The following is a 22,740-nucleotide window of genomic DNA, read 5'->3' as shown; positions in this document are numbered from 1 at the left end:
CATCAACTTTTGGGCTTCTCTTTTGTCAACGAATAATGGAATTGACATAACATTATAACATCCCCACGGCTGAAAGGGGGTGAGCATATTTGGTGTGAAGGGATTCGAATCCGCGACCCCCCGGATTACGAGTCGAGTGGCTTAACCACCAGGCCAAGCCATGACTTGTGTGTGCATTGTTACGTCTGCAAATTATTCCTAAATGAGAAAGTTAGTCTTACAATACAATTAACTACAGACTTTTGTGACTGGAAAATCGTACATAGCTAACTGACTGAACATGAAATATCGCAAGACTATGTATCTGCTATGTACAATTTTGTTAGGCGTTGTAATAATTTCGGTTGTATCGAATCTAATATGAGAAATCAAATGGATTGTGAATAAAGATGGCGGGAAGTTTAGAAACGTGTGATAGTCACTGTTTGTTTATAATTAACAACAAAGCTACACAACAGACTATATGTGCTCTGCCTACCACGGGTGTCTAAACCCAGTTTCTGGTGTTGTAACTCTGCAGACATGCTGTTGTGCCACCACTGGGAGCAGATAGGGAGCAGCTACCGTAAAATTGTTATCCAGATTAGGATTTAGAGGCTACGACGAAAGCATAAATTCAAACAGAAAAATAATTATTTTTGTTGTCTCAGCAAATTTGATTAATTTTTTTTGCAAAATTATTTAGAACGATATAATAACTGGTGTCCAGGTAATACAAGTTATTTGTGGCATCAAACTTGTGATGTGTTCTCAGAATTAATGGGAAATTAGCTTCAGCTTAGATCCAAAAATAAAATTAAATGTACAATTTAGTTTTCCATAATTATCGATTTAACACTGAACATAAGTCATACTGATCAATTTAAATTTGTGATAAGATATACTGGGAAAGACGAAAAAGTAAACGAATGTTTTTTGTAAAGTCTTACCTTCTCTAAGATTTACCTGAAGCTAGGTTAAAATTATTAAACATGAAAACTGTGGACAACAAACTTACCATACATATTCAGATATGGCTAGAAAATATGAGGGACTTCAAGCAAGAATTAAAAAGGAAGTAATATTAGCCTTATTTACACCTTGTGCTAGCCATTAGTTAAATCTGGTCATGCCCAGTGCTAGCCATTAGTTAAATCTGGTCATGCCCAGTGTTAGCCATTAGTTAAATCTGGTCATGCCCAGTGCAAACCATTATTTAAATCTGGTCATGCTCAGTGTTAGCCATTAGTTAAATCTGCTCATGCCCAGTGCTAGCCATTAGTTACATCTGGTCATGCCCAGTGCTAGCCATTAGTTAAATCTGGTCATGCCCAGTGCAAACCATTAGTTAAATCTGGTTATACCCAGTGTTAGCCATTAGTTAAACCTAATTATACCTGTTGCTGTCCATTCGATAAATCTATTTATATCTACTGTTAGCCATCAGTTAAATTTAGTTATACCTTATGCTTGCCATCCGTTAAATATGGTTATATCTAGTGATAGCCATTCGTTAAACCTGGTGGGTAATTATGTAGTAGAATCATGTTCTGAAGCGTATATTTTAAATTGTGTTCAAACTTATTTGTATTCTTCTACACAAAGACTGAACATTCTAACCGATCATCTAGGAAGGACAATAAAAATGCATGCAAGAACAGATGATCTATAAAATCAGACACTGTTTGTGTTATTAACAACAAATTTTGTGATATTAAAGAAGTTCTTACGAATCTTAGTTAAACTCACGCACAAAAAATAACACTAGCAGTTACGTCTTTAATTAAAAGGTTTGACGATTATGAAGTAACACTTAAACATTTATGATGAACACACAAGTAGTTCTTTCAATCACATTAACTCGATACACCCCAACATTAAGTTTACCTGTGAACAGGAAAAACTAACCAAACAGCATTTCTTAACCTCAAGATCACTAGAACCGATACACAATTTAAAACAGAAATCCACAGAACAATCACCCATACTGGATTATATATTTACTGGGACTCATCGCATGAAACAGAACAAAAACTCAACATATTAAGAAAACAAATAAACACAACCATAAAATTATGTTCACCAGATAAAATTAACGATGAATTAGACAAAATAAAACAATACTTCATCAACATCAATAAGTTTCCTCCACAAACCATAGAAAACATTATACGCACACACCTAGACTAAAAGCAAAATCAACTAACAAAAGTAAATATATCTCACGAATCAAAAAATAATGAAACCATATACAGCTGCATACCATATATTCCCGACATAAGCAGAAAGATAACCAATATTTGGCAAAAACTAGTAACAAAATATGACATTCCAGTTAAAACCAAATTTATTCAAAAGCCAGGCACAGAACTAAAGTCTATACTATGTAAAATCTACACTGACAAACACCACTCCAACATTATTTATAAAATACAATGTGATAACTGCCACGACTTCTATATTGGAGAAACAAGCAAAAAAAGAATGGAAACCAGATTCAAAGAACACACACACAAACACCTTCATATGTTTCTGAACACTGCAAATCAAATAAACACAACATAACCATAGAAAACTCCCAGTTGCTAAGTAGGAAAACGAATATAAACAAACGCAAAATCAAAGAAGCCCTACTTATACAGTAACTAAAACCAAAATTAAGCCAATATAAAGGAACATCTTTATACCTATAATAATTAATAACCTAACATCTAAATGCAACGCCCCCTACAATCCCGTACCGTTCACACTCTCGTCCCTTAGGTATGTTTCCAGCAGTCTTTTGCAAACTTTCTCTTTGTTAACCTGAAGATGACCTAAGTAGGTCGAAACGTTGTTCTATACTTTATGCACCCCTACTGGTACAGCGGTAAGTCGACGAATTTACAACGCCAAAATCAGGGGTTTGATTTCCCTCGGTTGACTCAGAAGATAGCCTGATGTGGCTTTGCTATAAGAAAACACACACACCCACACACTGTACGTTATTTTAATTAAAGTTCTAGTATTCATTTCTATTATTCTATTTGTAATTTATAATCGACTGCAAATTGACAGCTGTAATAATGTTATTAAACATATTCTTTGATTCTACAATGGATGACAAGAAAAACTTGAATGTTTAAAAAGTTCAGCTAATTTATATATAAGTGATATACACATTGAATCGTTTAAAGAAGTTACGAATTAATTAAAGGTGAAGCCGAACGTAACGCTAGCGATAGGGGCCAGCGATTTGAGGCTGAGCCTGGAGTCCCGGATGTGTTAAATCCGCCACTAGGTTATTAGTGGTAAACTGAACGAGGGTAAACATTTTATTCATTGCGTTAACTTCTGAAAAAAAAAAACCGTTATTAAATCGAGAAGAATCTTAAAAAACAAACAAAACAACAACAATGTTTTGGGTGCAGATTTTAAAACTACCTGTACACACCTGGGAGACAACTAACTGACGTTACATGGCTTTCCAAGTATTCTTTCAGTGGTTTATTACCAAATGTGATCACTTTACAGAATGTTTTTTAAAACTTAATCTGCCCCGATCTGTATATTAATCCCAAGACTGTTAAAACGGCTTCATTTCATGCTTTTTCTTTTCAAGAAAGATGGCTAAATGATCCTAAAATTACCCCTGTGGGACCCACGAATTGCATTACATTGAATTGCTTGTCGTTTTTGGCCATTACAACACTCAGCGCAAAAAACAACAACACAAAAAACACAGCCAAACAAATGGAGTGAAATCATTCATTTCCCACGAAATGTGAACAGGAAGTGTAAGCATTAATCAGAGGAACTAACTACAGTACTGGCTTTAATTCTCTATGACTCACATAACGTAAACGTTCATAGGGGCCCAGTTATGGACTCACAAGCAATTTTCTGAATAAATGTCTTGGAAACATGCTTTAGAAAGAACCCGTTAGTCCACATGTGTACCACCAGTAATCCTGAGATTAAAAGATAAATGTACACTTACTTGATCGTTAATGTATTCATTGAAAGTTATTAGAAAACGTTTTAAATCTAAGATACCACATTGTGGCTTTGCTGTGAGAGAATATACTCGTACACAAGACCAATCAAGAATTATTCGAAGGTAGTGACATCTAACGAAAAAATGTTTTACAAATAATTATAATGAGCCAGTGTGTGTGTGATTTTCTTATAGCAAAGCCACATCGGGCTATCTGCTAAGCCCACTGAGGGGAATCGAACCCTCGATTTTAGCGTTGTAAATCCACAGACTTACCACTGTACTGGCGGGGTCGATGAACGAGTACCGACAATTGAAAACAATAAGATACTGTCACAAAAAACTGCTAAAATCGAGCTTCGATACCCGTGGTAACAAAACACAAGTCGCTTATAACGTAGCGTTGTTCTTGAAAATAATACAAACAATGCTTATATTTGTTTAAAGTTAAGCACAAAGCTACGCAGTTAGCTACTTGTGTCCTGCCCACCACTGGTACCAAAATCCGGTTCTAGAGTTATAAGTTTGCAGACATGCCGCTGTACAACTGATGGGGTGGGGGATGGGGAAAGGGGGTAGGTAGGTGTTTAAGTTTTCTTTACTTCTGAGTTTTACTCAATATTAAGCTATATGCACTTAGCCATCTTTAATCTTAAATTTATTGATTAGAAGTGGAACATCTGGTCACTAAAGTCCATCACTAGTTTTGCACTTATCTGGTCTGGAGTTTGGACTTCATTCGTATAATGTGCACAGGACTCCGAGGTTAGGTTGCGAATCTTGAAACCTCAAATACTCAGTCCGACTTCATTAACCGCTAGACCATGATGCCACAGGATAACAACTGGTTAATTAAGGACTTACATTTTTCACACGGTAGAAGCTACACTAAAGAGATTCAAGTTGTTTTTATTATTATTGTTATTGAATCAAATATGTGTTTAACGTTTCATTCAAGTGACTTGAGCGTGGAATTAGAACTCAGAAGGTCCAAGGTTTGATATCGTGAAAAGCCAGCCACCGAAGAAACTGCGCATCCTTATCCGTGGGTAAGTTATAAAAGTGACAGCCAATAGAAAGCAGATGCCGCTCACTATCTCCTTCTTTTGGTCAGCTATGCCTGACCATTGACACTTCTAACCTGATCGTTTATTCTGATATGTCGCAGTTCAGGGCGGTTGGAAACACAAAAACCAATACCTATTAATAAGGCACATACATCTAAGCTAATTAAACACATCAGATTGGAATTGTTGATGTGAGCATGCGCTATGGATTGGAGAAAAAAAAATACTTTCAAGCTTAATTATCAAGATTAACCACTTAATCGTGAACGCATTTAAAAGTAAATCTTTTCCAAAACTAAGGCAAATTATGAAACAAAGTACGTGAGATAATGTATTAAACTCAAACCGTTCAGATGCAAGAGAAATTGTCGTTAAATATTACACACATTAGCAATGAAAGAGTAATTTGATAAAGGCTACAAACACAACAGACGTTTCTCGCGGATTTCAAATAGATTAAATTCAGTTTAGACAACAGCTGGCGCTTTTGTGAGTGTGATAAACGACGGAGTAAAATACACACTTATTTTATGTACAGAAAGTTCTTGAAAATCCCAGTCCTTGGTTTCCCAGATGAACGTGTTACAATTTGATAAATGTTTCTTCAGATAATTATCGACTATAATTTCTCAACCAATGTAGTAATGATTTATGGTGGGTTAAACTACACGTTTTCAGAAACGATTACATAATTTTTGTTATATTGCGTTAAGTGCCGTTGTCGGTTTTTAACAACTAGCGTGCATGATGCATTATTGGCTTGTACATTTAAGAAAGGACCTTTGTGTATCTAACCAGCTACTTTTCAAAACTCTTCGTATGTAGAAACTGTTCATGCGAACAGGAGAAATACGATATAAAATACAGCTTTTGTCCCTTTTACTGTATCTTACCGAGAAGGAAGCTCTGTTGTTGTTTTTTAATCGATACAATTTATTATATAAATACAACTGCTTAAATCTACTTAAATCAGTTGAGTCAGTTAGTGCAAGGCGTAAATAGATAGTTATAAGGTCTTGTAATCTCACGTACTTAAATATTTATCTAACTTAGGGAATTTATCAGAATTTGTTTTAAAGGATTTGCTACTCGGTTTTAATTTGAACAATCGACTTTAGGAACCCTTCAAGTTTCTAAAGAAGGACCCTTAATAAAACAAAATAAACAGTAAGTTATAGCAGCCACCAGGAAACTAGATTATTAACAGAGATTAGTTATGTAAACAAAAGTGTAAAAGATAAAACTCGCATACATGTAAGATAACTTGGTGTGTGAGAAAACACGAAGGTGTCTACCACCAGTGGTAGTAAGTGAGTTAACGTAGTGTATGAGAAAATAAGAAGGTGTCGACCCACAGTGATGGTAAGTAAGTTAACGTAGTGTATGAGAAAACACGAAGGTGTCGACCGACAGTGATGGTAAGTAAGTTAACGTAGTGTATGAGAAAACACGAAGGTGTCGACCCACAGTGATGGTAAGTAAGTTAACGTAGTGTATGAGAAGGCCCGAAGAATGCGTCAACAATCATTTGTTAAGATAATCTAATGTATGAAAATAAAAAATGAGTTAATAGTGTTTAAGTAATGACTCAACTATATGAAAAATGTATGTCGTTAATTTGTTTATTCTTAAATCATTTTGTTCAATACACACACGTATAAACATATGTAATTACAAAACAATATAATATGGCTACTGGTTAATAACATTTACTTGAACATAGTAGATGACACGTTTTTTTTTCCTTTCTAATACATTTACGTTTTCTTTTATATGTTAGTATTGGATACTAGTATTAAACCGTAGATAAAGTCATTAAGTCTACACAGAATGAGAACCAGAAACACAGTGAATTAATAAGCACATAAAACATTACTGACAATGTGCTACATTCAATCACATTATTTTGTAACAGAACCTATCCTGACCTATCATAGCTTCATCCAACAACAGTGCTAACATTTGTGGTGTAACCAAAATATCTTAACGGTAAACAAAGTGTTTCTCTATTTTTTTAGTCTATCTGCTATTTCTTCACCAAACTACTTTGACGTAATTTTTACTATTGACACTTGGATTGGACCAGGTACAGAAGTTCCATTGGGAATGGAGACAGACCCGGCCACTCCCGGAGACAGACGCAGGTGTTGGACAACAGTTAGAATCCCTGAGAAGGAGGTTTATTCTGTATCGTCTGACAGTTCTCTGATAGCGACGTCAATACGAGGTGTGCTGGTTTCGTTACTACTGGTTGGTAGTGGAATCATCCACAATAGCAGAATGAAGAAGATATTTCTCATCTGGCGATTTATCTGTTTAACTTTCATTCATTTGTCATCCACACTGTATTTCATACAAACAATACGGCTCTCTTTAAACACGCACTTTTCAGACTGCTTACTAAATCTACCAATTTGCTCCGCTGCCATTACAACAGTGATCATTGCTGACGTGATGCTTGCACGGCAGAAGAATCTTTATTATCTTCTCGACGATATTGACAAATGGGGCAATTTAACAGATTTTTCCAGAAAATCCCAAATAAAGTTTTGGTCCGTGTTTTTCACAACGGCGGGCTGGTTAGTACTTCTGACTGAAGTAGTCATGAAGTATTATGTATTCTTTTGGCTTCAGGTCTACGGTCGAGTGCTGTTTGTTTATACCTTCATGGTTGATGCATTTTTGTACAGTTACTTTTATAAGCCTACAATTTTGTTTGTGTCTTGTTTGTACTTTCTGATTTGTACGAGACTAAGAGAAGAAATATCCGATTTTAACAAATACGTTCAACAGCACGACAGAAACCAGTTATCGTCTGCTAAGCTTTGTGAGTTTCGAACAAAATTTAGTTCATTTTGTGGTATTGTAAACAGGTTGGATACTCTTTACGGTCCGATAGTTTTTGTTAGTTATTTGTCCATGTTGACAATAATTATCTGTATGGTATCAGCACTTGTTCTTTCGAAATATTTCAACGAAAATAACACTTTTATGATGTTGTTTGTTACAATAGATGGAATCTTCACACTTTCGGTTCTTCTACTGTATACATTAGCCGCGGCTTACCTTGCAGAAGAGGGACAGTTTCTTGTTGCGCATGCTCAAAATTTGACTAATGGTACACCAGAGGTAAGCATGCCATTTCACCACCACCTACAACTGTTTATTGGTGAGATTATAAGACCAAGTTGCAAGCTTACAATATGGAAGATAGTTCCTATAAGTCGAGGTTTGATATTAGGCATAACAGGAACGCTTTTAACATACATCACCATTACTTTGCAAATGAATCCTGACACAAAGTCTGCACTCAAAATTTAAACTATTTCTCATTTATCTTGTATGTATTTAAAATTTTGAATCCTTTTTGTCGAAAATGTCAATTTTTAGCCTCAGCATAATGACTCACAGAATGATTTTGAGTTGTTTTAGTTTCTCACGTACAAACTTTTAGCTCATAGCTCCGTCAACTTTTGGCCAATTTGATATCTAACTACATATTTTGACCAAGAAAGTCCATCCCTTTCGATTGGTATATTTTACCACCTTCTTAATTTATTCTAATTCCACCTAAGAGAACTTTCAATTTGACGGTAAGCTGGTAGAGGTCCGGATGAACTATTTGTTTTGTTTTTGTTTTATTTTAGAATTTCGCGCAAAACTACTCAAGGGCTATCTGCGCTAGCCGTCCCTAATTTAACAGTGTAAGACAAAAGGAAAGGCAGCTAGTCATCACCACCCACCGCCAATTATTGAGCGTACTATTCTTTTACCAACAAATTGTTGGATTGACCGTCACATTATAACGTCACCACGGCTGTAAAGGCGAGCATGTTTGGTGGGACGGGGAATCGAACCCGCGACTTTCGGATTACGAGTCGAACGCCTTAACCCACCTGACCATGCCGAAAACCTACTCACTTCTAAACATTTTTTGTTCATTCTTGTATAACTTTAATATAAATACACGTAAATCTTGATTCATATGTTGTTTTATTCAGATCTTACGTAAATGAAATTGCGCAAATTTGCCCGTTTTGATATAGAAAATAGGTTGATTTCTAAATTTCATTATCCAGGTCACAAAAGTAAAGTTTAAAGGGAATATTGGCCATTTTCTTTGCTTTTACAACACAAGCAATTAAGAAATAACACTACTATCCAGAAACAAAATTTGTGTTACATAGTGTTATCAGTGTTACAAGCGTAGCTAGCAATTTGGCCATCAATTTTGATTTCATTTCTTTAAGTTGCGCGCTCAATAATTTCGGTTGCGTCTTTTTTTTTTTTCTCACTTAAGGTGTTTCTAACTAGATGTGAAGATAACAGGAAGTGATGTAATAATATAAACAAAAATGAAAAAAAGAGAGAGACCGGACCCAGAACTAGTGATTTTATTTACTGAAACAACAAGACAATGTTTATCTGTTATCAAGCATAAAACTACACCATAAGTTATTTGTGCCGTATCCACATGAATTACGAAACCTGATTTTTATCACTATAAACACTGAGTCACTAAACGAGTTTCAAAGTAAAGAAAAGAAGTAAAAACAATACCTAACAGTAAAAAAATAAATTAAATTAAGAATAAAACTAAGTTGAAATGTATCAGTTTTATATAAGAATATCAAGAACAAAACACTTAATCCAAGGTTCGAGTTTGTACAACGAAGAAAGTTCTAGTCATGGCCTTCCAGCCGGAGGAGTGTTTATTATTATTATTATTTGGAATAAAGCACAAAGCTACACAATGGGCTATCTGTGCTATGCCCAACACGGGTATCGAAACCCTGGGGGGATCTAGGAGGAAGAGGTTCTACCACCCGTCAGCTTGATATTTTAGACATTTCAAAATATAGGCTTAAGTAAACAGTTGATGCAAACAAAACTTTTTAAGAGTCAACCACCAAGAACAATTAAATATACTTAAGTAAAAGTTGAATTTACGTAAAAACTCTGGACTAGGGAGCAGTATAAAAAAATCAGTAACTAATACTGGATGATCACGTGCAGATCTATCGTATGATAATAACTCAAGAATAAAGCTACGAAATAATATACAATAATATGTGTATATTTACCACATATCGTGTCGACAAAGTCTTTTGTCTAATACCAGAACTCATCAGGATACGATAGAAGTAATCGTGGCTCTATACGGTATTCACTTAAAAATATCTTTAAACTGCTCTCGCCAAGATAAGTTATCTTCAACAATTTCCAGTTAATATAATTAAATTCCAACATAAAAGGAAACGGAAAGTAACAAATGTAATGTCCGTTAATTGACGAACTAATGGTTTAATTCAGCTTCTGGTGGTTACCGCTAGTACAGCGGTATGTCTCCGAATTTACAACGCTAAAATCAGGGGTTCGATTCCCCTCGGTGGGCTAAGCAGATAACCTTTGTGGCTTTGCTAAAAGAAAAACACAACACACAATTTCTGGTAAATTTATCTTGTGATTCATGATAAAATATGAAACAAAATAATTTCAACTGTAAACGGTTTTTAAATTTAACAATTAAAAATATTATTTATTAATATTGTATATACATATAAGACAGTTTTTATTAGTTTGTTTGGAGCTAAGCTACTCAATGGACTATATTCACGAATGGTACCTAAATTCGATTTTTAGCGCAATAAGTCTGCAGACACATCGCTAAGCCCCTAGGGGGAGTCACAGGTAAGGCCTGGAAGTCACTTTGTAATATAATTATGATCATTTATTACTTCAGACCCGGCATGGCCAGGTGGTTAAGGCAATCGACTCGTAAGCTGAGGGTCGTGGATTTGTATCCCTGTCGCACCAAACATGCTCATCCTTTTAGTCGATGGAGCGTTATAACGAGTTCGCGCCCGAGTCGCGCCAAACATGCTCGCCCTCCCGGGGCGTTATAATGTGACGGTCAATCCCGTTGGTATTGACTATTCGTTGGTAAAAGAGTAGCCCAATAGTTGACGGTGGATGGTAATGCCTAGCTACCTTCCCTATAGTTTCACACTGCAAAATTAGGGACGGCTCGTGCAGCTTGCCCTCGTGTAGCTTTGCGCGAAATTCAAAAACAAACAAACACTTATCACTTTATACCACATCAATAGAGGGCTTCCTTCTGAGTATAAAATGCATGTGTGATACATTTCTAATGTTTATAGATGAAAATATTCACATTGTTTATTGAACTGATGAGGTCTGAGAATATCTTTCAGTGAGGCCCAATCTCCTTCTTTCACATAGTTAGTTTAATTGAGAGAATTATTTAGTTCACAAAACTAAAGTCTTAAACAAGTCCTGTATTAACCTTCACGTACACGACGACTGTGATACTAGTGTCACGTTTAACGGTTTGAAACTTATTCAGAAAGGAAAGAGTGGACAATAATTCGGTCCAAAGGAAACTTTTTTTTATCGATAAAGGGAACAAAGAGAAAGAATTTTTCCATAAAACTGTAAGGAGCATCGATGCTTTCCTTTAGCGACGACACCACAGATTATTGCATTTTTTCTCTAGTCGATAGGAAACGAAAACCTAAGATGTCTCGACTTCGAACCTAAATAGACAAAAACCTAATCCGTTTCTCACTAAGGACTTATTAGAAGAGGAACGCATCAAAAGTACACACACAGATAAAGTTCAAATTGTTCTGATACAGACAAAAAACATATTTTTGAAACGCAACGTCAGTTAGTTATAAAAGGATGCACTTCCAGTGATATACTATATGCAATAAACGTAGAATGATCGCGCATTAAAAACAACTATAGCAGCCAATACACGCAGTGCAAGTTTTGCATTTTTCAACAGTAATGACACTTGGAAATACAAGAAAAATTATGAGATCAACAGTGGGCTTACTATTTTAAAAAATACAAAATAAGACATTGAAAGTGGTCCAATTGCTTAAAAAAATCACAAATTAAGACATTAAATAATGGGTCTACTGTTAAATAATTCCGAAAAATAAAGACAACATGAATGGGCCTATTGTTTAAAAAAACTCCAAATTAAAAGATGAAAGAGTGGACCTATAGTTAAAAATTCCAAAATAAGACTAATTAATTAATTATAAAAGTAACTATTTTACATTGTGCATAAAAAGGTTTGATGTGCACGCGTGTTTGTTTTAGCTCGAAAATACACAATGGGCTATCTGTATTGTGCCCGCTAGAGGGATCCAGTCTCGATTTTTACAGCTGAGATATCGGGATACAAAGATTTGATTAGGAGGTTTATTGATTGATTATTTGTAATTCAGCACACTGCTACATAATGGACTATCTGTACTCTGTCCACCACTTGTATCGAAACTCGGTTTCCAGCACTGTGAGCCCGCAGCCATTCTACTGTGCTACTGGGGAGGCGTTAAGATGTTTAATATCCTAAAATAATACTGAAACGTGTGTGTGTTTGTGTGTTTTCTTATAGCAAAACCACCTCGAGCTATCTGCTGAGCCCACCGAGGGGAATCGAACCCCTGATTTTAGCGTTGTAAATCCGGAGACATACCGCTGTACTAGCGGGGGGCCCACATCGTGCTATCTGCTCAGCCCACCGAGGGGAATCGAACCCCTGATTGTAGCGTTGTAAATCCGAATTTTTTTTTCTCTTTATTCATCCCACCTCAAAGAGGGGGTATAAACAAAAATACATGAAATAAAACATTAGTTAAATATGGAGAGAAAACATTGCAAGATACCATCTTGTTAAAAAATTACAACAAAAGGTATAAAATGAATTAGAAAATATAAAAGAAGTAATAGTTAGTAAGTATCTAAATCAAATTACACGAAAAAATTAATAAAACAAAGAAAACAATGGAACACTTGTGATAAAAAAGAAAACTTGTAGAAAAGAATACACTTCATGTTAACAAAGCACATAACAGTTATCTTTGTTACCAAGCTACCATTATAGTGATACAGTAAATGAAACACTAGTTAAGTAATTAGCATATGGAAAAAAAACACGAAAAAACATTGCAAGATACCTTGCTAAAAAATTACAACAGGTGTAAAATGTGTTAAAAAATATAAAAGAAGTTATAATTAGCTGTAATTTTTAAATCAAAATACACCAAAAACCTTAATAGAACAATGAAAATAATAGAACACTGTGATAAAAAAAGAAAACTCAATTGTAGAAAATAACACATTTTATCTTAACAAAGCACATAACAGGTATCCGTGTACTCCCTTTGTAACCAACCTACTGTTATAGTGATAAAATGAATAAAAGACACTTAATGAGTCATGTAACATACATCTATGATAATCTAAGTGTATATGTTTGCGTAAACGCACTTTATAGAACGAAATTAAATGAAGCTTGCGTTTACGTGCTAACTGAACAGACCTCGCAGATTAGATCACAAGCCGTGCAAAACTAGTTAATAAGCGAAAAATATTTAAACACCGACCAGGTAAGAGAGGATGAGATCCCACTAACTGGCATCTCCTCCAGACCCAGTTAGAGATAGGACATCCATAATATAATTTCAGTAAAGCATACACATAGGACCACAAGGGCTGGAAGAAGGACACATGAAAAACAGATGGTCAATTGTTTCCCGCGTTAGTGCACAAAAAGTGCATAAACCCGTGGGATGCCTATCCATATGTACCAACTTAACATTAGTAGTCACCGCTCGCAACCATAACAAATAATCCACGGTACACACATCAAAACCCACAAATGATGAAAAGGTAGATTTGCGAATGAGTGTCCAATCGTCTGGAGGAACAATATTTCCCCAAACGTATGGAGCAGAGACATGATGAGCAAATGAACAATTCAAATAACAAAAGAACTGCTTCAGAGTTAATCCCCTAAAATGGACCCATTGATTAAAAGAGTCCACAAAGTACAAGTCTATTTCATGCTGTGTCGAGGACAGCGAAGCTGGCTGAGTAGACGTGAGCGCCAGCCAATCTTCAGGCAATGCATCCGTCAAAGAAGTGAGATGTGAAACAATGGTATTGACATTCAACGACATATCGACATCACTACACATTTCTACAACCGCCTCCACAGAGAGAAATCCTGGGAGCACCTCATACAATAAGTGTCGCACAAGGACCAATCCTGCTTTAATAAATTCAGGAAAATAAAACGTGTGTGACCGAGCATCAACAAGAACAGGATTAAGAAACAATGGTTTGTCGAAAACATGTGATGAAAGAGGAACAGGGGCAAGCCCTTTATCCCCAAGTAGTACCTTACATGCACGAAACATTTCTTGAATAAACATTGGCAAGACCTTTACATACCTCGGCAAAATCCGGCATTGAAGAGCCCGAAATCCCAATGCGAGTTCACCATAACAAGAGAAAAACCCAGAAAGAAGTTGCCACAAAGGCGACGGACAAGAACCGTCCAAACATCTCTGCAGCAATTTCAAGCGAAAAGCAAGTTTACGAACGTGTATATCTACCAAATTGATACCCCCACTAGCAAAATTCTTGGTCAAGATCCAATAAGCAGCCTTGTGAATACCACCCCGCCACACGAAATCTAATACACTTTGACGAAACCGAGCTTCAAATTGCTGTGGCAATGGGAGGATTTGCAATGGATACCACAAAACAAACGCCACCAAGGCACTCACCACGATAGATTTGCCCTTAAGCGACAGGGAACGATATCGCCAGGACACCAGGATACTAGAGACTTTGCGCAAAACTCCCCGCCACGTATCCTGCAGCATAATATCAAATTGAAAATGTAAAACAATACCCAAAATCCGAATAGGATTCTGGGAGATTTTCAACTCTCCCAGGACATACTCATTAGAAGAGGCCAAGTTCCCAACCCAGAAACCTTGACTCTTTGTCCAATTAATCCTACCACCCGAAGCCCGACCAAAGATACTACAAACATCCAAAACGTATGGCAAGGAATCAGAATCTTGTAAAGTCAATGTAGTGTCGTCAGCATGTTGATAAATAAGGGACGGTGTGTTGAGGAACCCATCACCCCAATACCTATAATCTGATCATGATGGACTAACATATTTCTCAATGGTTCAACACTGAGAACATAAAGCAAAGCAGACATTGGGCAGCCTTGACGAATACCTCGAGATAAGGAGAACCTATCAGTGAGAAAGCTATTAAACTTAACACAGCTAGAAATATCAGTATAACATAGTTTAATCCAATTAACAAAAGTCGAGTTAAAACCTACTCGCACCAGAAGTTGAAATAAATAGTGATGGTTCACCCGATCAAAGGCTTTCATTTGATCGAGCTTCAAAAAAATCCTCCCCTGTCCTGTACGTTCTAAAGATTGGAGAAACAAAACTGAAGTTAACGGGTTATCAATGACAGGTATACAACCAGATTGATTAACTGACACTAAACTAGATATTACGGTGGAAAGGCGTCGAGCCAGCACTTTAGCCAATAACTTGTAGTCAGTACACAGCAACGTCAGTGGCCGACTATTAGCCGCCAACCGTCGATCCCCGCCCTTCAGAATAGGAACAATCACCCCAATGCACATAGAATGGAGCAACTGTTTGGAGTGATAGAGGTCGGACAAGACGGTTACAAAATCATCTACAAATAACGGTAAAAAGTACTTGTAAAATTCTGGTGTAAATCCATCAAGACCCGGAGATTTTCCAGTCGGTAAACCAGCAAATGCAGATAACAATTCCGAGGCCGTGAAAGGTACATCACACATATGAGCTTGCTCAGGGGAAAGCGTTTTGTCGATAAAGTTGAGAACCATATCTACATCATCCTGCTGAACTTCTTCTTTAGTGTACAAAGTAGAATAATAGTGATGTAAAACAGCAGCTATATCATCCACCTCGAACACCCCCTTCAGTAAGCATGGATCGAAACTTTGTTTGTTTGTTTGTTTTTTGGAATTTCGCACAAAGCTACTCGAGGGCTATCTGTGCTAGCCGTTCCTAATTTTGCAGTGTAAGACTAGAGGGAAGGCAGCTAGTCACCACCACCCACCGCCAACTCTTGGGCTACTCTTTTACCAACGAATAGTGGGATTGACCGTCACATTATAACGCCCCTACGGCTGGGAGGGCGAGCATGTTTGGCGCGACGAGAGCGCGAACCCGCGACCCTCGGATTACGAGTCGCACGCCTTACGCGCTAGGCCATGCCAGGCCGGATCGAAACTCTGTCCGACCCTGCCGAACTTTCTCCATACGCAAAAAGTAAGAGGTTGACCTTCCGCCCTCCTCGAACCAACAAATATGTGAACGAATTCGAGCCCCTTCAATGGCGTCATGATCAAATTTCTCCAAGTCTTCTCCAGATGCGTATAACTTTTCCCTAGACCGAGTAGGTTGTAAATCCGAAGACATACCGCTGTACTAGCGGGGGGCAATACTGAAGCAGAAATATGGAACTAAAATCAATAGAACCCCGAAAATCTCATAACTACAAATAAACTTAATAATTTTATTCGTATACAATAATATTTGGACAAATATAATTGTCACGTAAACCCTGGTATAATCAAGTTATTTATTGTATAAACACTTATTTTGAAACAGAAAATTCTTGTGTTTTAGTTGCTGAATTCTCTCTGTAGATATTTGTTTGTTTTATTTATTCATAGATTTTTTGAAGCGTTTGTTTGTAATAAAGTACAAAGCTACACAACGGGCTATCTGTGTTCTGCCCAAAACGTATATCAAAATCCAGTTTTCAGCTTTGTAAGTCTGCAGATGTACCGTTGTTCCACGAGAAACTTAGAAAAATTTATTCTCCAAAAGATAAAAAATCGAATGCTTCTCCTTCCTTGATGATTGATCTTTTCACAATATATATGTAAATTTACTCGTCTCGGATTTGGGCTCGAGATCTGTCACACACCAGAGGAGCGTTTCTAAAAATTAATTCAAATTACTACATTATTCCATTACACTATGTAACAATGTTTTTTATTTGTTCCTGGGCAGAAAATGTTATTTCCCAATTGCTTATGCCTAAAGTAAATGGAAAAGACCTATTTTTCTCTTCAAACTTGGCTTTTGTGACCTGGATAATGAAATTTTCAAATTTACCTATTTTCCAGAACATTTCAGGTAGATTCAATGCTGAGTAGCTGATAGAGAATTTTCTCGAACTTACAAGAATTTTCAAGAACCTTTTAGAATTTTCTAGAACTTTCCATAGTAATATATATACAGGGGCTCACCACTCACCACTTCAGTTTAGTTCTAACTACCTAAGTGAACACATTGACCTATCTGATTTTATCAGAGATGGCATCAAGAAGCTGCAAGCATTCTCCAGACACAGTCTGCAATGTATGTGGCCAATTTATCAAGACAAGAGCGAAAAAGTACTCTGTAACAGCATCTGCTAAAATGTGTAAAGTCTACAAGGTATAGTTCAGCATGCCTGTTGTGGATCAAGACAAACCCTGGGCACCTCGTTTTACCTGCGAGCACTGGAAAAAAACACTAGAAGGTAAGACGGACACTTTTTACTTGCTTGAATAGTAAGATTTTATACTATACAAATTTTAGACTTTTTAAAATTTAAATATCTTTTATTTATTTTTTTAAAATTTCCAATAGTATAGAAAATATATCACATATAAAATATATTGCAATAACCTCTTACACATTATTTGGATGAAATAAATTTAGTCTTCATAATAACAATTTTATTTTACCCTTTTGCAGGGTGGTACAGAGGGGAAAAGAGAGCCGTGAAGTTCGCTATTCCAAGATTTTGGTATGAACCACTGACCATTCAAACAATTGCTACTTTTGCATGGCGAACCCTTCTAAACGTTGGACTGGCAAGAATGCATCTGTTATCATGTATCCGTACCTACCATCATTCATCGCCCCAGTGTCACACTGCCCTGATCTCATGTACCCACACCGCCAGAGAGAAAGCAGCTCCCTCAGAAAAGAGCAGCAACTCAGAAGCGGAGGTAAACGTTGAAAATCCAGATTACAATTTCAGAGAATGCAGCTGGTGAGAGAAACCCATACCACACCAACGAAAAGGACTTCAATGACTTGATTAGAGTTCTTGGTCTAACAAAGTCGAATGCCGAGCTTTTGACATCTAGACTCAAGGAGTGGGATTTGTTAGATGAAAGTGTGCAAGTCGCAAGTCAGAGGAAGCGTCACCGACATTTTTCAAGCTTCTTCACTCATCAAGATGGGCTCTGCTTCTGCCACAATGTATCCGGTCTGTGCGAGGCAGTTGGAATTGCCTGTAACCCGAAGAGAGGCGCGTCTTCATTGATAGCTCCTCCAGCAGCCTCAAAGCTGTGCTATTCCATAACGGGAATAAGTATCTGTCTCTTCCTCTGGCTCGTTCGGTGCACCTCAAAGAGCAAGGCGAGCGATCCCCCAAGATATACTGGACTTTGAATGCCGCTACCTAGGATCGTGTAACGAAAACATGATGGGAGGCTTTATTTGGAGGCTGATACAGGAAAGTGAATTACATTACAATCGCAAGTCTCAAAAAACTACTCACTTCTAAACATTTTTGTATAACTTTAGTATAAATACATGTAAATCTTGATTCATATGTTGTTTTATTCAAACCTTATGTAAATAAAAATGTGCATATTTGCCCGCTTTTACATAGAAAATAGATTAATTTCTAAATTTCATTATTCAGGTCACAAAAGCAAAGTTTGAAGGGAATAATGGCCGTTTTCTGTACTTTTACAACATCAGCAGTTAAGAAATAACACATACTATCCAGGAACAAAATTTGTGTTACATAGTGTTATTACATGGTTCCTCGTCGTTTTTTATAATAATTTAAGATTTTCTTTCACTCGGATTTGTCTCTCGAACACCAGACGAAAGCACTACCAACTGACATGGCCAAGTGGTCAAGGTATTCGACTTCTAATCCGAGGGTTCGAATCCCCGTCACACCAAACATGCTCACCCTTTCAACCGTGGGGGTGTTACATTGTTATGGTCAATCCCACTATTCGTTGGTAAAAGAGTAGCCCAAGAATTTGCGATGGGTAGTGATAACTAGCTGCTTTCCCTTCAGTCATACACTACTAAATTAGGGACGGCTAGCGCAGCTAGCTCCCGTGAAACTTTGCGCGAAATTCAAAATATAACCAACTGAGTTAAATAAATGATTAACCACCCTAGTGTTAACAAAGCAACGTACTTTCCAATAACTTGCTATACTTCTTTGAAGGCAGAAAACAAGAGTTCTGGCGAATCATAGCTGCTGATTTCAGTAAGGTACCACGACTAAAAACTCCTAGTAGTAAGAAGTGGCTCAAAAAACCAAGGATAATAAATTAAAATAAACGTCTGGTTTTTGGAAAGCTGTAATTCTTATAATTGCGTGTTAAGGCGTGCGACTCGTAATATGAGGGTCGCGGGTTCGCATCCCCGTCGCACCAAACATGCTCGCCCTTTTAGCCGTTTGAGCGTTATAATGTGACGGTCAATCCCACTATTGGTTGGTAAAAGAGTAGCCCAAGAGTTGGCGGTGGGTGGTGATGACTAGTTGCCTTCCTTCTAGTCTTACACTGCTAAATTAGGGACGGCTAGCACAGATAGCCCTCGAGTAGCTTTGTGCAAAATTCAAAAACAAACAATTCTTATAATTAGACGTTTAGAAAAAACCTTGGCATGCTATGGGACAGGTTTGTTTATCTTTATATTTGATGTATTTTTTACTGCCTTGGTTTCTGTTGTAACTTTATATCAAGAAACACTTCTCTGTATTCACTTCATATTGAAATAACTTCTCTTAAGTCACTTAACAGTGAAGTGACTCGTTGTTGTCTTTATTCACTTTACAATGAAGGGACGCATTGTTGTCTTTAGTCACCTTACAATGAAGTGACACGTTGTTGTCTTTAGTCTCTTTACAATGAAGTGTCACGTTGTTGTCTTTAGTCACCTTACATTGAAGTGACACGTTGTTGTCTTTAGAGTCTTTACAATGAAGTGTCACGTTGTTGTCTTTAGTCACCTTACAATGAAGTGACACGTTGTTGTCTTTAGTCTCTTTACAACGAAGTGTCACGTTGTTGTCTTTAGTCACCTTACAATGAAGTGACACGTTGTTGTCTTTAGTCTCTTTACAATGAAGTGTCACGTTGTTGTCTTTAGTCACCTTACATTGAAGTGACACGTTGTTGTCTTTAGAGTCTTTACAATGAAGTGTCACGTTGTTGTCTTTAGTCACTTTACACTGAAGTGAAACTTCTCGTTATTCAGTTTACCTTTAAGTGACACGTTATTATTTTTCCTTTCTACATGATGTCTGGTAAGCGAACAGTGTTTCTTTTGAGGCCCCCGGCATGGCCAGGTGGTCAGAGCTTTCGACTTGTAATCTGAAGGTCGCGAGTGACACCAAGCAGCAGTGACACCAAGGACAACGGAAGGAAGAGCAAACACATGTTACCTTATGAAGACTTACACTGAAAGAGACAAGTTTAACACAATAATTTGTAAAAGATACATTGACTGCTACAGTGAAATAAGAAAGACAATGACTGCAAAAAAAAAAATTGGACAGAAAGACCAAAATATTTGCACATACTGTGATGAATGTGAAGGTAGCCCTGCTCTATGCATTACTTGTTTTAATAAAAGATATTAGGTCATATAATTACAAATTATACCTATAATAACGACTGTCACTTTGTACTGCTATCTCACTATTCATTATTTTTATTTTTATGGTGAATCGATTTATTTGTTTTTTAATCTCTTTTGGAAACAGCATGTTGGAAAATTTACGTAACATTTCGCTTTAAATAATCTTTTTATGCTTTTTTATATTCACTATGTCAAAATAACAATTTTGTTGCAAAATTATTTTCTTTTGTATCCAGTTATGTCTAAATAAAGTTATTTCTCACTCTATTTTTATATACAATATACAACTATCAAGTTAATAAACCATAAAAAAAAAAACGCTAAGAGAAAATAGGTGGACTTAGAAAAGAAATGTTGTCCTGATGTCCCACTTTCATATGTACATGTAGCCGTTGTGTCCTAGCCAGTAAGTGACCCTTCAAAAAGAAAATAGAGCGCGACTCACTGGTGTGTTGTGTGGGTCTTACTGGAAGAAGCCCGTAATGGCCAGGTGGTTAAAGTGTCGGTATATTTGAAACAATCTTGGAAGGTCTTGAAGTCATAGATGGTACAACAACGGTGGTAATAAGCATAGACCAAAGAGCCTTTCGTATTTCACATTGCTTAGTTAATGGCATTTTAGGAGAGAGTTGTGTATTTTATTGATATTTCGTTCTGGCGTTGATGCCGCTTTAATATCTTGTTCTTGTAAATGCTCTATTAACTTTGATGTTCTTCTCTTTTTATCTACTTTCAATTTTCTGTCTTTTTCCTTTTGATCTTCTTTCAATTCTGTTATCATTCCACAAAATGTTTAATCCTGCTTTGCGCGGCCCAGCATGGCCAGGTGGTTAAGGCGCGCGACTCGTCATCTGAGGGTCGCGGGTTCGCGTCCCCGTCGCGCCAAACATGCTCCCCCTTTCAGCCGTGGGGGCGTTATAATGTTACGCTCAATCCCATTATTCGTTGGTAAAAGAGTAGCCCAAGAGTTGGCGGTGGATGGTGATGACTACTGCCTTCCCTCTAGTCTTACATTACAAAATTAGAGACGGCTAGTGCATATAGCTCTCGTGTAGCTTTGCGCGAAATAAAAAACAAAACAAAAACCAAAACAAATCCTACTTCGAGAACCTGACATCATCACGAAGTTAAGTCTATGTCTTATTTCGTTCATCAAAATAATACTACTTCTGACACCAATGTTGTAATGATTTCTGTTTTTGACCTTATTCTGGGGTTATTCATTAAGAAACAGTAATGTAAAGTGCAGTCCACGTAACGATTACAAATACATTTCATTTATTGAACTTCATATTTCACCAATAGCAGCTGAATCACAAGCTCACCGAAAAGCCTAATTTTACAAATAAACCAAGTTTAACAGAAATTCTACTTGTTTATTAATTTCATATCTCTATTTTTTCGTTGAAACATAGGCGCAATATTCATAAGACTGAACACTAAACAAACTACATGAATAACTGATTGACAGTAACAGACAAATTGATTACAAAACTCTTACAAACTTACTTTTTATGTCTCCAAAATTTCCTAAAGTTTAGAGACAGACGTTAAGGCCAATGACTATTCATAAAACATTTGGTTTCACGATATAATACTTACAGAACTCAGATATCATCGTAATTGTATTTACACTATAAAACCGTATTTTTATCTTGTATTTAATAGGCGGCGATAAAACGTCACCTGAGTTTGTAAATTATTATGCTCTTATTGTTAGTGTGGGGATCGTTAGTGTTAACGCATGGAGTTATTGGAATGCAAATATTAATAACATTTTTATTGTATTCGGCAGTTTAGTTTTGGGTTCCGCCTTTAAATGATTTAAACCGGTAAAAGTATCATGGATGTGAGAAGGTAATGTGTTTGAACTCGAAATTTTGTTTATTTTAAAATTACAAGGTTATAGTTTTGTAGTTGTAGTTTTGATTTGGTGATCAAAACAAATGCATGAAATAGTTATGTGCGTATGCGTTTTCTCCAACGATTTTTTTTTTTGAGTTTCTGTGAGCGGAAGTATTATAGCATTTTTATTAAAAGGATTTTAATCGTTTACATCATATGTAAACGTATTCATGCCGCTTTACTTAATATAAAATAATAGTAGCCAAGAATATCTAAT

General features: G+C 36.6%; 1 long non-coding RNA gene across 1 annotated transcript in view; it reads left to right on the top strand.

Moving 5' to 3' along the window:
* Positions 1 to 22,320: 22,320 nt before the first annotated feature.
* The window catches only part of LOC143244238 (uncharacterized), a 71,645-nt gene continuing 71,225 nt past the window's right edge, over positions 22,321 to 22,740 (top strand). Inside the window, exon 1 of the long non-coding RNA XR_013024980.1 lies at positions 22,321 to 22,475. This is a non-coding gene — a long non-coding RNA (uncharacterized LOC143244238). The remainder of the gene's footprint in view (positions 22,476 to 22,740) is intronic.

Source organism: Tachypleus tridentatus, chromosome 2, assembly GCF_004210375.1.
Source record: "Tachypleus tridentatus isolate NWPU-2018 chromosome 2, ASM421037v1, whole genome shotgun sequence".
NCBI classification, from domain to species: domain Eukaryota; kingdom Metazoa; phylum Arthropoda; class Merostomata; order Xiphosura; family Limulidae; genus Tachypleus; species Tachypleus tridentatus.
The sequence above is the reverse complement of the archived record's forward strand: the minus strand, read 5'-3'. Positions and strand labels throughout refer to the sequence as shown.